Consider the following 12,736-nt stretch of genomic DNA (forward strand, 5'->3'; position numbering starts at 1 on the left):
TTGAAAATAGATGGAGATAGAAATAAAATGTACAATTTCTGTAGAAGCCTGTGAGACACTTCATTGCTGTGTTTCTTCACTACAAAGTCTGTTCTTTCACGGTGAAAGGGACACCTTCTGTGCATCAATAAGCTACACTGAGATAGGGCAGCCTGAGAATTGTGAAGGGAAATCTGATTAATGGCCACCTGCCGTTTTCCACATAATCTGGTTCTTTTCTGTGGATAAAGGAGTGAATACCTTTGTTAACAATTTCAGTTCACAGGGCACCAGTGAAAGGTAGAGCCATCCTTACATGAAAGCTTTGTATTAAAACTGACATAAACCCAATGGTACGAAGCTCAAGTGGGTCCCTCCCACTGACTGCTGAGGCTGGTTAGTCATGCATGCTAGGGGAATGGAACAGAATGCAATCACCTTCTTTTTTTATGAAGCTGTCAAGCCAATCACAAGCCTATGCTGGCCACAGCAGCTGAGGCTGTATGGAGAGGCACTAAGGCAGCTCTTGAGCCCTGAAGGTCTGATCACTTTGCCTATAAATTTAGCATGCATGATATTATGCATATGGGAAGAACCTGCTCTGGGAGATGTGTGTGTATATGCATAATGTACTCTGTTGTAAAAAAGCATGCCTATGTAGTTTGAGTGAACCAAATTGTAAAGACTGTCTTTGTGGTTTAAACACAAATGTGATGCCAGAGTACTACATAAAAAAATCACTATAGAAAATGCACGGTATTATCAAAGGTATCATCAGTCTAGTTACTGAAAATGACCTAGGGATTGGCTCTCACAGGAAAACACAGAAATTGTACATTTTACTGAAATCATTGCACAAAGACTGGAGGAGGGTTATGTTAGACTGGAAACATGAGAGGGAGGGCATGATAACGTATATGAGCGAGCATTACTAACCTGCATGCAGAAGCACAGCCATCAGTAATAAAGACCTCATGGCTCAACGTACCAGAGATCAGATAATGAAGCTATAATGAGATATTACGAGAAAAGTACTGAACTGAATTCAATTCAATTCTTTATTTATTTGTCACATGTAGTTATAACTAGTACAACACACAGTGAAATGTTTTTTCCGGCTAAAAAGTACTCCCCCCCCGACTGTGCATCTTACTAAACTTATAATAAAAAAATATCTATATAAAAGTATAAAAATGTATAATATCGTGCAAAATATTACGCTGTAATAGTTAAGAGCTATAGTGTACGTATTTACGTAAATACAGATGTAAATGATAAAATACAAATAAAAATAAGGATAAAACTCAAAAGAAAATTATATACTGTGTATGGAATTGTCCATCATGTTGTCCGATTTGTGTTTTGATTGAGGAGTCTCACTGTTTGTGGGTAAAAACTCCTCCTGAACCTTTCAGTTCTTGTTTTCAGGCTACAGAGGCGTTTCCCTGACCTCAGTGGCCTGAACAGTTTGTAAGCGGGATGGCTGGAGTCGTTAGTGATCCTGATGGCCCGGGATCTGCACCTTTCAGCGTAGATGTCCTGCAGTGTTGGTAAAGATGTTCCCATAGTGCGTTCAGCTGTGCGCACGACCCTCTGCAGGGCTTTCTGTTGCTGTACTGTGCAGTTCCCGTACCACACCGTGATGTTATTACACAGGATGCTCTCAATGACCCCGGTGTAGAATCTCCTCTGGATGTTCTTGGAGATCTTAAACCTCTTTAAACGCCTCAGATGATAGAGGCGCTGTCTGCCTTTGCTGAACATACATTACGATTAGATTCAGTGTTGTTAATATGCCTGGGGATCCTCTGGGTTTAACCTGTTATAGAAAAACAATGAGGAGGGCTGCATGTAATAATACACAGTAGATATTCAAAAGACATTTTAGTGACGTGTGCATGAAAGTGCAGTTTTTCAGGGAAAAAGTCCAAAGCTAGTTTCTAACATCCATTATTAGCCCTGAGAAAATTGTTCTGGTGTTTTCTGTCATCTTGATGTTTTGAAGCTGTTGGTGATGAGAAGGTGCAGGTCGGTGAAATTAACACAACAACTTTTCAATTGCAAGTCATTAGCCACTTAGCATGCAGTGGATAGTCCTCATTTCTGAAGCAAAGTATGACCGCGATTTAAAAAAAAATAAAACATTTATTCAATATGACACCAAATGACTGACTGAGACCATAGGGTCTGCAGGAAAGTGTTAACAGAGGTCAAATCAGAGAGCTGTTTTCCCATAGACTTCTATGTGACTGCAAACCCACAGGTATCGCCTCCTGGTGGCCCTCAGATATACTGCAAGTCTGAAGCCCTTCCACATTAACTGCACTTTTCACATCCAGAAGTTATACCCATCTTTCATACTGTCCATGACTTTGAGGAAACTAACTAAACTAACTTCTAAACTATAAGTCTTGATTCTTTTATCGAGACTTTTCTAACAAATTCGTATGTACGGTTGTTTAAATGCATGAACCACAATTGATGTCAAAAACATGAGAGACACCTGTTCATTATTTCATTTATCCTAGTAATGTCAAAAAAGATGCTTGGCTGGTTTCGAATGTGGAGATTGTAACAAATTGACTATTTTATTTTGAAGACAAAAAATAAATGCATTCATGTGCTTTATTGGAATGGATACAGCTGTAGTTAGTCATTAAGAAAGACTGGAGCTGTTGTTATATGACATGCCTTTATGCTTTTAGTCAGTGCAAAAAGTCAGTGTGTGTTTCTATAGATGCATGCGGATGACAATACCAAGGCTCTTTCAAACAGAGCACTGGCTGATCTGAATATCAAAGCATGGTGCTTTTCAAATGTATGCAGCGCGTGTTTTTTCCCAGTGTAGCTCTGACCCTGCAGTAGAAGCCTTCTGTTAGGATTCACAACCTCATCGCAGAATTCAAGCTGATGCTGCCCATGGGGACCGATATCAAAGACTTTAGTTTCTATTACCAGATTTTATGTTTGTGCCGTCTTTCTTACCCTCTGAGCTCAGGATTAGCATTTGACTGAAGAAAATAGCCCGACAGTCTGTCACAACTTGCTCTGAAACAACAAATATTTTCCAAATGCAAAGGTTATAATTGTGTAATTACTAGTCTTTTACATGCTGTTTGATGTCAGCATATTCCCTTGATGGGAGCTGAGCAACCAGCTGAGGATTGGACACAATCTACAAAAGAGATCTAGCTGTAACTTCTTGCAACAAAAAAAAAAAAGTTTCACAATAATGAGCAGTCACGTATATACTTTGATCCTGTGCACTCAAAGTATATACACTTAAAAATGGTGTATAAATACTGGACATGGCATAAGATAAGATAAGATAAGATAAGATAAGATAAGATAAGATAAGATAAGATAGAACTTTATTAATCCCTCGGGTGGGTTCCTCTGGGAAATTCGATTTCCAAAAAAAGCATGTAGTTCATAAAAGTATCAGATACTTTTATGAACTACATGCCATGTCCACCATTTTTAAGTTTTTCGACAATTTTAATTGTATATTGATCTAATTTTCCATGTGATGTTCAGTATACTGTAATAGTACTTACCCTGTAGAATATCATTCATATTTAGCATGAAGGTTAACCACTTTAACAGGAAGTTAAAGAATAAAGTACACAAATAATCTGTATTCTGTAGCTGTATATATATATATATATAGTATGCATGTTTTACCTGTATCCACAGAATATATATATATTATTCCATAGAACCTGGCGCAATACCGGAGATATATTTTCTAGATATTGCCATCAGAAGCTGCATTTCCAGGAGTTTTATATACAAGTAGTCATCAAAATATCTTATCTTAAATATTTTATCAGTGTCATGTAGAAGTTAGGTCCCTTTCAGTGAAAGCCATTGCTTATATTTTGAATTTAAATGCACAGCACACTTCAGATGGCGACTAAAATTTGAAGGAATGATTAGTCTCTGTCCCCACAGAGTTGCACAACATTACGATGCAAGTCTGTTCGTCTCTTACTCATCCAAAAGTATTTGGCCTTAGTCAGTATGTGACTACCTTCCCTCTGTGGCTCTCCCTGTTATTCTCCTGATAACAGTTTGCAAAACTCTTCACTTGGAGCTCTGCTGGCACACATCTACAGCTAAGCTATTTTTTAACATCCAGGACTTCATTTTCATTGGAATTTTTCTTGTTTTGTTGTTTTGTTTATTCCTCAAATATCGCAATATTATTATTTTCTTTTTTGATTACATAAAAAATAGTTACATATGTTCACTTGCACAGTAAATTTTGACTGTAATTAGTTAAGTGTACTTTGCTAGGAAGAACATGTGTTTTTTAGTAGTTTTTGTTAAATTATTGCTAATTGAACAGTGAAAAATAACAGTTTACTTCACTAGGACGACAAAGTAATGGACTAAACTCTACCTACAGTAGTCTTCTAATAGGAAGGTGAGCATGGCAGAAGCCCACTTCAAGTCTTATGTTTGTTTTATGATGCCGTGGTGGTGTCCATTTGCACGGGTATTCATAGCCTATAGAGACTGGTTTTCCAACTATGCAACAGTACCTAGGTCAAATGCTGACTGGGTGACAAGTTGCTCTCTATAGTCTCCCACTGGACTGCTAACAGAAAACCATGTTGAGGCCATAAACTATTCCATGCATTCTCATGGAAGAACATTGGCCCACTTTCTGTGTTGGATCCTGATTAAAGACGAAGTTATGGTTCGGCGGTGCTGGGGAGTTGGCTGTCTGTTGAGAGTCAGAGTATTTGACCTTAATATTTGAATCTTGAATATCATAGAATATCTGAAGTTGTCTCTTCATTATGATACACAGCTTGTAAACCTGGACAAAGTTGTAGTCTTGTAAAATTTGGAAAGGATAAGTTGTAGTCATTATGTTCTTTGTTTGACCACAGTACAACAAGCTATAAGAATCTAAAACTCCTAAGTCCTGTGAACTCGAAGTTGCTAAGTCACTAAGTCACTAAGTCAAGAGTGCATCTGGCTTAAAGGACAAAGTACGCATATATGCTTTATATTTTGTTACTTAAACTTGAGTAAATTACACAAAAAAATCCATTGCTAGTGAATCATATATTTCTTATTCCAGTTTACTTATTTTTTTCATGCATTGCATTTACAAATGATAGTTTACAGTGTGCAGTCCTGCCCAAAACTTGTCCCAGTGGCACATTTCGTGACTTCAGTGTTTATTTAGTTCAGATTTTTTTTACATATTTGTATGATCTAAGCATTTCACAAGTTTCAAATAATTTCATTGCCAAATAAATCCAAGTGTATTTATACATTCTGGGCATGACTGTAAATGTTATGATACAACAGATCATCGGCTATTACAGAAAAGGCAGGTATATGTGGAGATTTTCATGTTTTTTTTTCTTAATGTATTTTTAATTAACTTTTTTTTTTTTTTTTTTAAAGGCTTAATTTTCTCTGACTGACACCACCTGTTTTTCATCTTGAGCCCCACTGTTTTCTCATTATATTTACATTTATAATATCTGATGATTTAGCAGCTTATCTTCATCATCTACCTCTGGAGCCCTTCCACTTTGACACTGGTACACAGATGCATTTGGTGCATTATTTGATCGTCACAAACCAGTGAATCCCTCTTTTTTTATTGTAGTGTGTGTGTATGAAATTTGATTCACCCTGGGAGAGGCAGTAGAACACATGCTATCCATCATCTTAGCGGATCTCAATGAAACACAAAGTTGTCACAATCGTTTTACTACATTATGCTTGTACTGTTTGACTTTATATATTCATATTAATGTTTTTGCTTCTACAGAGATTCACTGAACACTCATGCATGGATATGAGCTGTACTTAAAGGTTATTTTAGAAAACAGAAAAGCTAACAGGGTCATTTTAAACTTGCATTTATATCTCGCATGTAAGGAGGTTTCCTGTACTTGTCACTGAAAAATGACAAGAATAGCCTTGCTGATCAAATACAGTTCCATTAAAAGCCATAAGTACCTTTAAATGTCTGCAGCATTCACAGGTCTGACCATTAAAATTGTTTAGCATCTGTGTAAGTGATAAGGTAGAACCCCTTTCACTGGCATTATTAGCTCACTGATTTTGACATTTTTACTGTATCTTCCAGTGAGCTGCAAAACTGAACTTTCGAATTTTGACAGTGTCTCATTAACTACTCTGCAAGCTGGGTTGGACATGTCAGCACTTTGATTACCAGGCTTCTCACGCACATCATTTACCCCTCATATTTTAGTCTGAATTACCTGGCTGATGGGACTAATGAAATGTGGCTTATGGAAGAGGTAGGAGAAAAAAAATTCCATGGTTGGAATAACAACTGACGTCTTTTCATTTCTAGATTCCATTAACAACGACCTCCACCCAGTTTGAGGTTAGTGGGAGAAGGAAGTGTGGGGCAAGAAGAGAGAACACTGTTTCACTTCTCACTGTCCATTAAATGAATCTTTACATATTGCCAACACATTTGCTGAGTTTCTAGCTAAAGGTGAACGTCTCATGTTCATAACTGCCCCTCTGGCCATTACACAGAAAAAACCACCCAATGAAAGAACTTTAACAAAAACAAACCAGCGCGAACATTTCAATCTGTCTGGATTGTTACAATTTAAAGAAATTGATTATCTGGATTTTTTTTTTTTTTAATAATCAGTAATAAAGTAAAATTCACACTCTTCAGACACTTCATTAGATACACCTTGCAGCTTAATTCATCATGTATTAGATTCAAAAAGAGCTGAAAACATCCTCTGAGATTTTGGTACATAGTGATGTGACAGCACCAAGATTTTTCAGCTGCACATCCATGATGTGAATCTCCTGTTCTACCACACCCCAAAGGTGCTCTATTGCATTGAGATTTGGTGACTGTGGAGGGGATTTGAGTACAGTGAACTCACTGACATGTTCAAATGAGTTTGAGTTTATTTAGGCTTTTTGGCAAGGTGTGTTTTCTTGTCATGAGCAGTCAGAAGAAGAATGATGGGTACACTGTGTTCATAAAAGGATCGACATGGTCAGTGACAGTGCTCAGCTAGGCCGTTACATTTAACGTGGCACAGCTGATATACCAAGGGGCAAAAAGTGTGGCAAGAAAATGTCACCTTTAGACCTCTACACCTTTATACCACCAGCACCAGCCTGAATAGTTGGTACAAGGCAAGACAGATTCATCTTACATGTTGTTTTCTCTAGATTTTCGCCCTAACCACTGTAGCTCAGCAGGGTGATCCATATGCTAAGAGCAAGTATAGGAGCCTCATGTTGAGTCTACCCCAGACCATTTCCTGCATGTCACTCCCCTCTCTTTCTCCCTGCATTCCTGTCTTCTCTCTGTACCATCCTATTAAATGAAATGAAGAGTGATCAGTGAAAGGAACGTTTTTCCAATCTTCTAATTGTCCAATTATAGTGAACCTGTGCAAATGATAGTCTCAGTTTCTTGTTGTTCACCTACAAGTGTGGCACCTGTGGTCTTCTGCTGCTGGAGCCCATCTTCTTCAAGGTTCAATGTGTTGCACACTGAGGTATGCTTTTCTGCATGCCTTGGTTGTAACAAATTATTATTTGAGTTACTGTTAAACTCATATCAGCTCACAGCAGTCTAGCTATTCACCTCTGACCTCTGACATCGTCAAAGCATTTGCATTCAGGGAACTGCTGCTCACAGGATATTTTTTCCTTTTTGAACCACTCTCTGTAAACCCTAGAGATGGTTGTGTGGGAAAATCCCAGTAGATGTGGAACACTTGTATCAGCCCATGTGGCACCAACAACCATGTCACATTCAAAACCTTTCAGTTCGCCTTTCTTCCATTCTGATGCCCAGTTTGAACTCCGTCAGGTCATCTTGACCACGTGTAGACCATGCTGTCAGTAAAGAGCAGTTGTACAGATGTAACTAACAAAGTGGCAACCGAGTACGTTTTCTTTCTTTCTTTCTTTCTCTCTTTCTTTCTTTCTTTGCTCCACTGTGTTGGAACCTTTTCCTTTTTCTGTGCTCCCATCTCTTTTAATCATCTCACTGAACTTCCTAACAGTTTTGCTGTTTTTGTTTTTCTCTACTTTCCCCCTCATACACAAACATAAATAAATATTTCCAATATATCTACAGCTCACTGTTCTTTAATTTCATTTAAAACAATCCATCCACCCGTCTCAAATCTAAGCCGAGCTGCACTTCACTTTCTTGACAGCTGTGAGCTTGATTCGTACCGGCAGCCATGTCATTGATTCCTTGGCAGAGGCACAGCTATGGCATCAATCTAGCCTGCAATATCATCACCTGAAACAAGACACCTCAGCTTTTATGATTTTCATATCCACCTCCATAAGTCTGCATTTTCACACTTTGACACACACACACACACAGACTTCCGTTTGCATGTCATTCAAAGAAGTCTGAATTGAAAGGCATCTGATGAAGATGGGTGCTTTCACACGTGAATTATTGATAAGATGTTCAGTTGAACATTTTAGCTCTGGGTTATATTATCCCATGGATGACAGTTCCAAGGGTAAATTTAGAGTAGGAGCTGTACCAGGAATATATTTCACTTCTTTATCTACATTACTTTAGAACTTTGGCAGTGGTCCTGTAGGTTTAAGGTGCATGAGTAATGAGTGTTAAAAGGAAAACTGTATTCTATGTGAACTATGAAGTTGTGAAAACAGTTATGGCATAAACCTTTGTCAAGCCATTCTCACATTTTCTCCATCAAGGTGATCCAATTTCCTCCCACATTCTCATACTCATTCCTTTTTCTCCCCCTTTTTTAGTACTGTGGACTACATGGTAGATTGGTACCTCCCCAAGGTGTTTCTAGTCTCTTACTCATTGAAAGGACAGATTGATGTACACTATCATCTTGTATAGTCAGTTTGAAGTGATTCTTCTTGCAGGTTAAGCAATCTATAGCAGTGCATAGTGTGTGTGCGTGTAACAAAGTGGAAATAACAAGAAGCGTACTGGTTCTGATCCTAAGAATGAGGGTGATGCAGAGCTATAGTATATAAGAGGGATAGAGCTTTCAGCCATACCATGATTATATGGGAAAGAGATGAAGTTGGGTTAAGGAGACATGAGACATCAGCAAGCAGCAGTTTGGCTTCATGCTGAGAAAGTGCACTTTGAGAATGTTGATGGAGAAGTTTAAAGAAGCTCAGAATTAGATTCACTGTCTCTTTGTCAAGAAAGGAACTTTGGTAGCGCATAAGTCAGGAGTGGTGGAAAAGTAAATGGTAAATGGCCTGTATTTGTATAGCGCTTTACTTAGTCCCTAAGGACCCCAAAGCGCTTTACACTACATTCAGTCATCCACCCATTCACACACACATTCACACACACATTCATACACTGGTGATGGCAAGCTACATTGTAGCCACAGCTGCCCTGGGGCGCACTGACAGAGACGAGGCTGCCGGACACTGGCGCCACCGGTAGGCAACGGGTGAAGTGTCTTTCCCAAGGACACAACGACCGAGACTGTCGGAGCCGGGGCTCGAACCAGCAACCTTCCGATTAGAAGACGAACTGCCAACTCTTGAGCCACAATCGCCCCCCAGTATGCGAAAATGGTGCAGTATGTGTTCGAAGACAGGGAGACAGTGATGGTTTGCATTTCGTTGCCCTGTACCTGTGCATGTGCAATGACAATAAAGTTGAATTCTATTCTATTCTATTCTATTTGTGCAGTTTTAGTGACTAATGGGTCTAAGGTAGAGGTAAGATTAAGTCATGGATTAACTCTGAGCTCCTTCTTCTTTGCTATAGTGATTTACAGGTTGGCAGATATTAGCTGTGTCCAAATTCAGAGCCTGCATCCTCCTGAGACCGCATTTGTAGGCCGATTACGTCACAGCGACGCGACGAACGCTGTCCAAATTCGTTGACTGCTCCAAATGCGGCCTCTTTTTCCCCACATTTGAAAGATGGGTTGGTGTATCCTTCATGGCCCAGCATATCCCAGAATTCATGGTGTTGCCCAGCCAATTTCACTTTCCAACAATGGCGGCAGCTACTTAGTTTTAATATCACTCTTATTACTCTTTCTGGGTCACATCCATAAGCTTTTAAGATATTTTGAGGCTAGAGCGTAGCTGTGTAAACTTTATCTGCTCAGTTTATCAAGATGCCACATATTTCCAAGAGTGCTCAGATGCTTTCGGAGATGTCTGTTACCCCCGAACACCGAACTTTGGGCACATCGTTTTCAAACCCCCCGCAGTCCTTCGCTACTCACGTTAAACATGATATATAAGTCACTTAGATAAGTTAAAAATGTTGTTGTTTGTTTGTTTGTCAGTAAATCAGTTTGGCTGAGATTACAGCTGAATAAACGTCAAACGGAAAACTGGTTAAACAGAAGTGTGAGATGGTCGAGAATTTATGCCAGTGTCCTGGCGTAAATTCAAGGATACCTGTTCTATTTTAGATAGCAATGAGAAGATGACTGAGTTTATTAAACTCCAATGAGACAGCTGATGACGCAAATCTGAAGGCTAGCCCAACTAATTTCACTGACGCTCACTTCCGGCCTAACCGGCCTTTAGAGGACCTGGCCTTAGCGGGCTACGTGGGTCCTCCGAAGTCCGGTCAGAAGGATGCAGCCTCTGAATTTTAACACAGCTAAGGTCAGGTAGCAGGTAGAAGTGAACCTTTAGAGGTGGAGGTATGGACTGGAAAGAAGAAGAATGACAATGAGTAGAAGCAAGACAGAAGACTTTGAAGCTCTAGAGCAGGGAAAGAGTTACTTTTATTCCCTGGTTGGAAAACAAGCCCTGACCAATGCAACAGATACAAAAAATGAGCGAAGGGACTGCTTGAACTTGAAAAATACAGCCTTTAAAATTGATATTTTTCACCGAGGCAAATCTACAATCTCATAAAATCGTTCCGTCCTTGAATATATGCACTAACTCATCTATGTCCAAATATTCATCCTTCGATCAACAAAGTGGCAGTGGTCCTACACCTCAAATGACTTTACTGCACAACAGATTGAATAGAGATACATATTGGCTCTTAATGTTTCTCGACACGTGGAAATTATTTTGATTCTCAGAGACCTTACTTTAAGGTCACTAAGTGTAATAATTGGTGAAAACAGATACAGCAAGAACACTACGTGTGGAATTAAATGTCATCTCCAGCACGAGAAAATTGTGTGGATTTGTCCAAGTGGTGCTCGTTCTTTGTAACATGCTAATGCTGGTAAGAAGAGACGCCTGTGTCCATGGAAATGGAAGCGATCAAGTGTTTTTCGAGCAGTTTTGAAAGGGAACCAACACTGAACTAGAGGGAGGGACACAAGATGAAATGAAGGGCTGAATTGTGTGTTCACACCATTTCCCTCTAAAATGATACATTATCGTTTTCTTAATTAGCAGATACACTTGTAAAATGACCTCTGAATCCTGCTCCTGTCAGTACCTCCCACTGCCTAGTGACACGGATCTATATGCAGAGAAGAGACGAGAACAACAAAGAGAAGGAGAGGATTAAATGTGTTAAGGGCAATGAGAGAGGACAGGGTATATTGGTTTAAAAGGAGAGGAGGTGAGAACAAGTGATAAAGCGCGGGAGACGGGGAACGAAAGAACACAGTAAACCCAATAAGATCAGCATAGGTGGTGAATCTAACAGTCCAATTATGTGTAGCACTTGGTGACAGGATGCATGAGTGTACTGTTGCTTTGTTCAACAGAGATAAGGTCAAGAGACAAGCAGATGATGCAGAACAATGAGACTTTTGAGGAAAGACAATGAGGAAGGATGCTTATTCTGTGTGTGTGTGTGTGATTCTAACATATGTGTGGTTGATAAAAATCCATAGCACTGATATTGTATACAGAGAGAGACAGGTTTTTGGAAATGAAGGTAAATAATGAGTCTAACAAAGAACATGAGGATCTGTGATGAATTTTCACCACAGCAGTAGTTTAGCATGCTGTCCCATAAATTTACCGAATGACACAGTGGAGATCAGTGAGTGATAAATGGAGATTTGGTAGCATAGATCCAGAAGCAGATTATTTATTGATTAAATATCAGAGGGCAAGGGCGACGCAGTAGGTGTCTTTAAACTCACCCCAAACACAACAATGGCAGAACTGCTCCCACAGCCAGTTAATTAGATGTCTGCCTCCTTTCCATGAGATCGGTGCTTCTGCAACACCTACAATAAACTATTTGTGTATCGCTCATCCCTTATTTAATTTCAAGCCACTCAATCAATTGTTCTACATTTTCAACAATTAATTCCATAGATCTGAGCAAGGGTTTTCTTTTTCAACTGAATTATTTTCAGTTAGATGCATTCCCATTATTGAATATATCAATCACAGTCGAGTCAGCTGTAACATAATAAAATATCTGGATGAAGCAATGCCTTGCAATCCATTAGTGGAGTCACATAAAGCTTCAATCGAGTTTGTCTGTGTGGTGTCGCAGTCTGACCAGATATTCAACAACTGACACCTGGGTGTTAAAATCATTTCTGGACTTGCTGCATGACTAACTATAGAGCGACTTTAAAAAATTACCACGTGGATCTGCTGAAGCCTCATCAATTACTCCCCCTAATAAATTGATTTTGTTGAGCTTGCAGCCCATCCTTTCATGTCTTCAAAGCAGATAATAACCTTTCTGGCTAGGAGGGCTTCCATCACTGCATCCATAATGACTGAACCCTTTCAGTCTTAATATACACATATCTGTCTATTGTGTAGTTTGCATTATACCCTA

The sequence above is a fragment of the Rhamphochromis longiceps genome, linkage group LG18 (genome assembly GCF_057381845.1).
Source record: "Rhamphochromis longiceps isolate RC_006_pf linkage group LG18, R_longiceps_female_GT1.1, whole genome shotgun sequence".
Classification (NCBI taxonomy): domain Eukaryota; kingdom Metazoa; phylum Chordata; class Actinopteri; order Cichliformes; family Cichlidae; genus Rhamphochromis; species Rhamphochromis longiceps.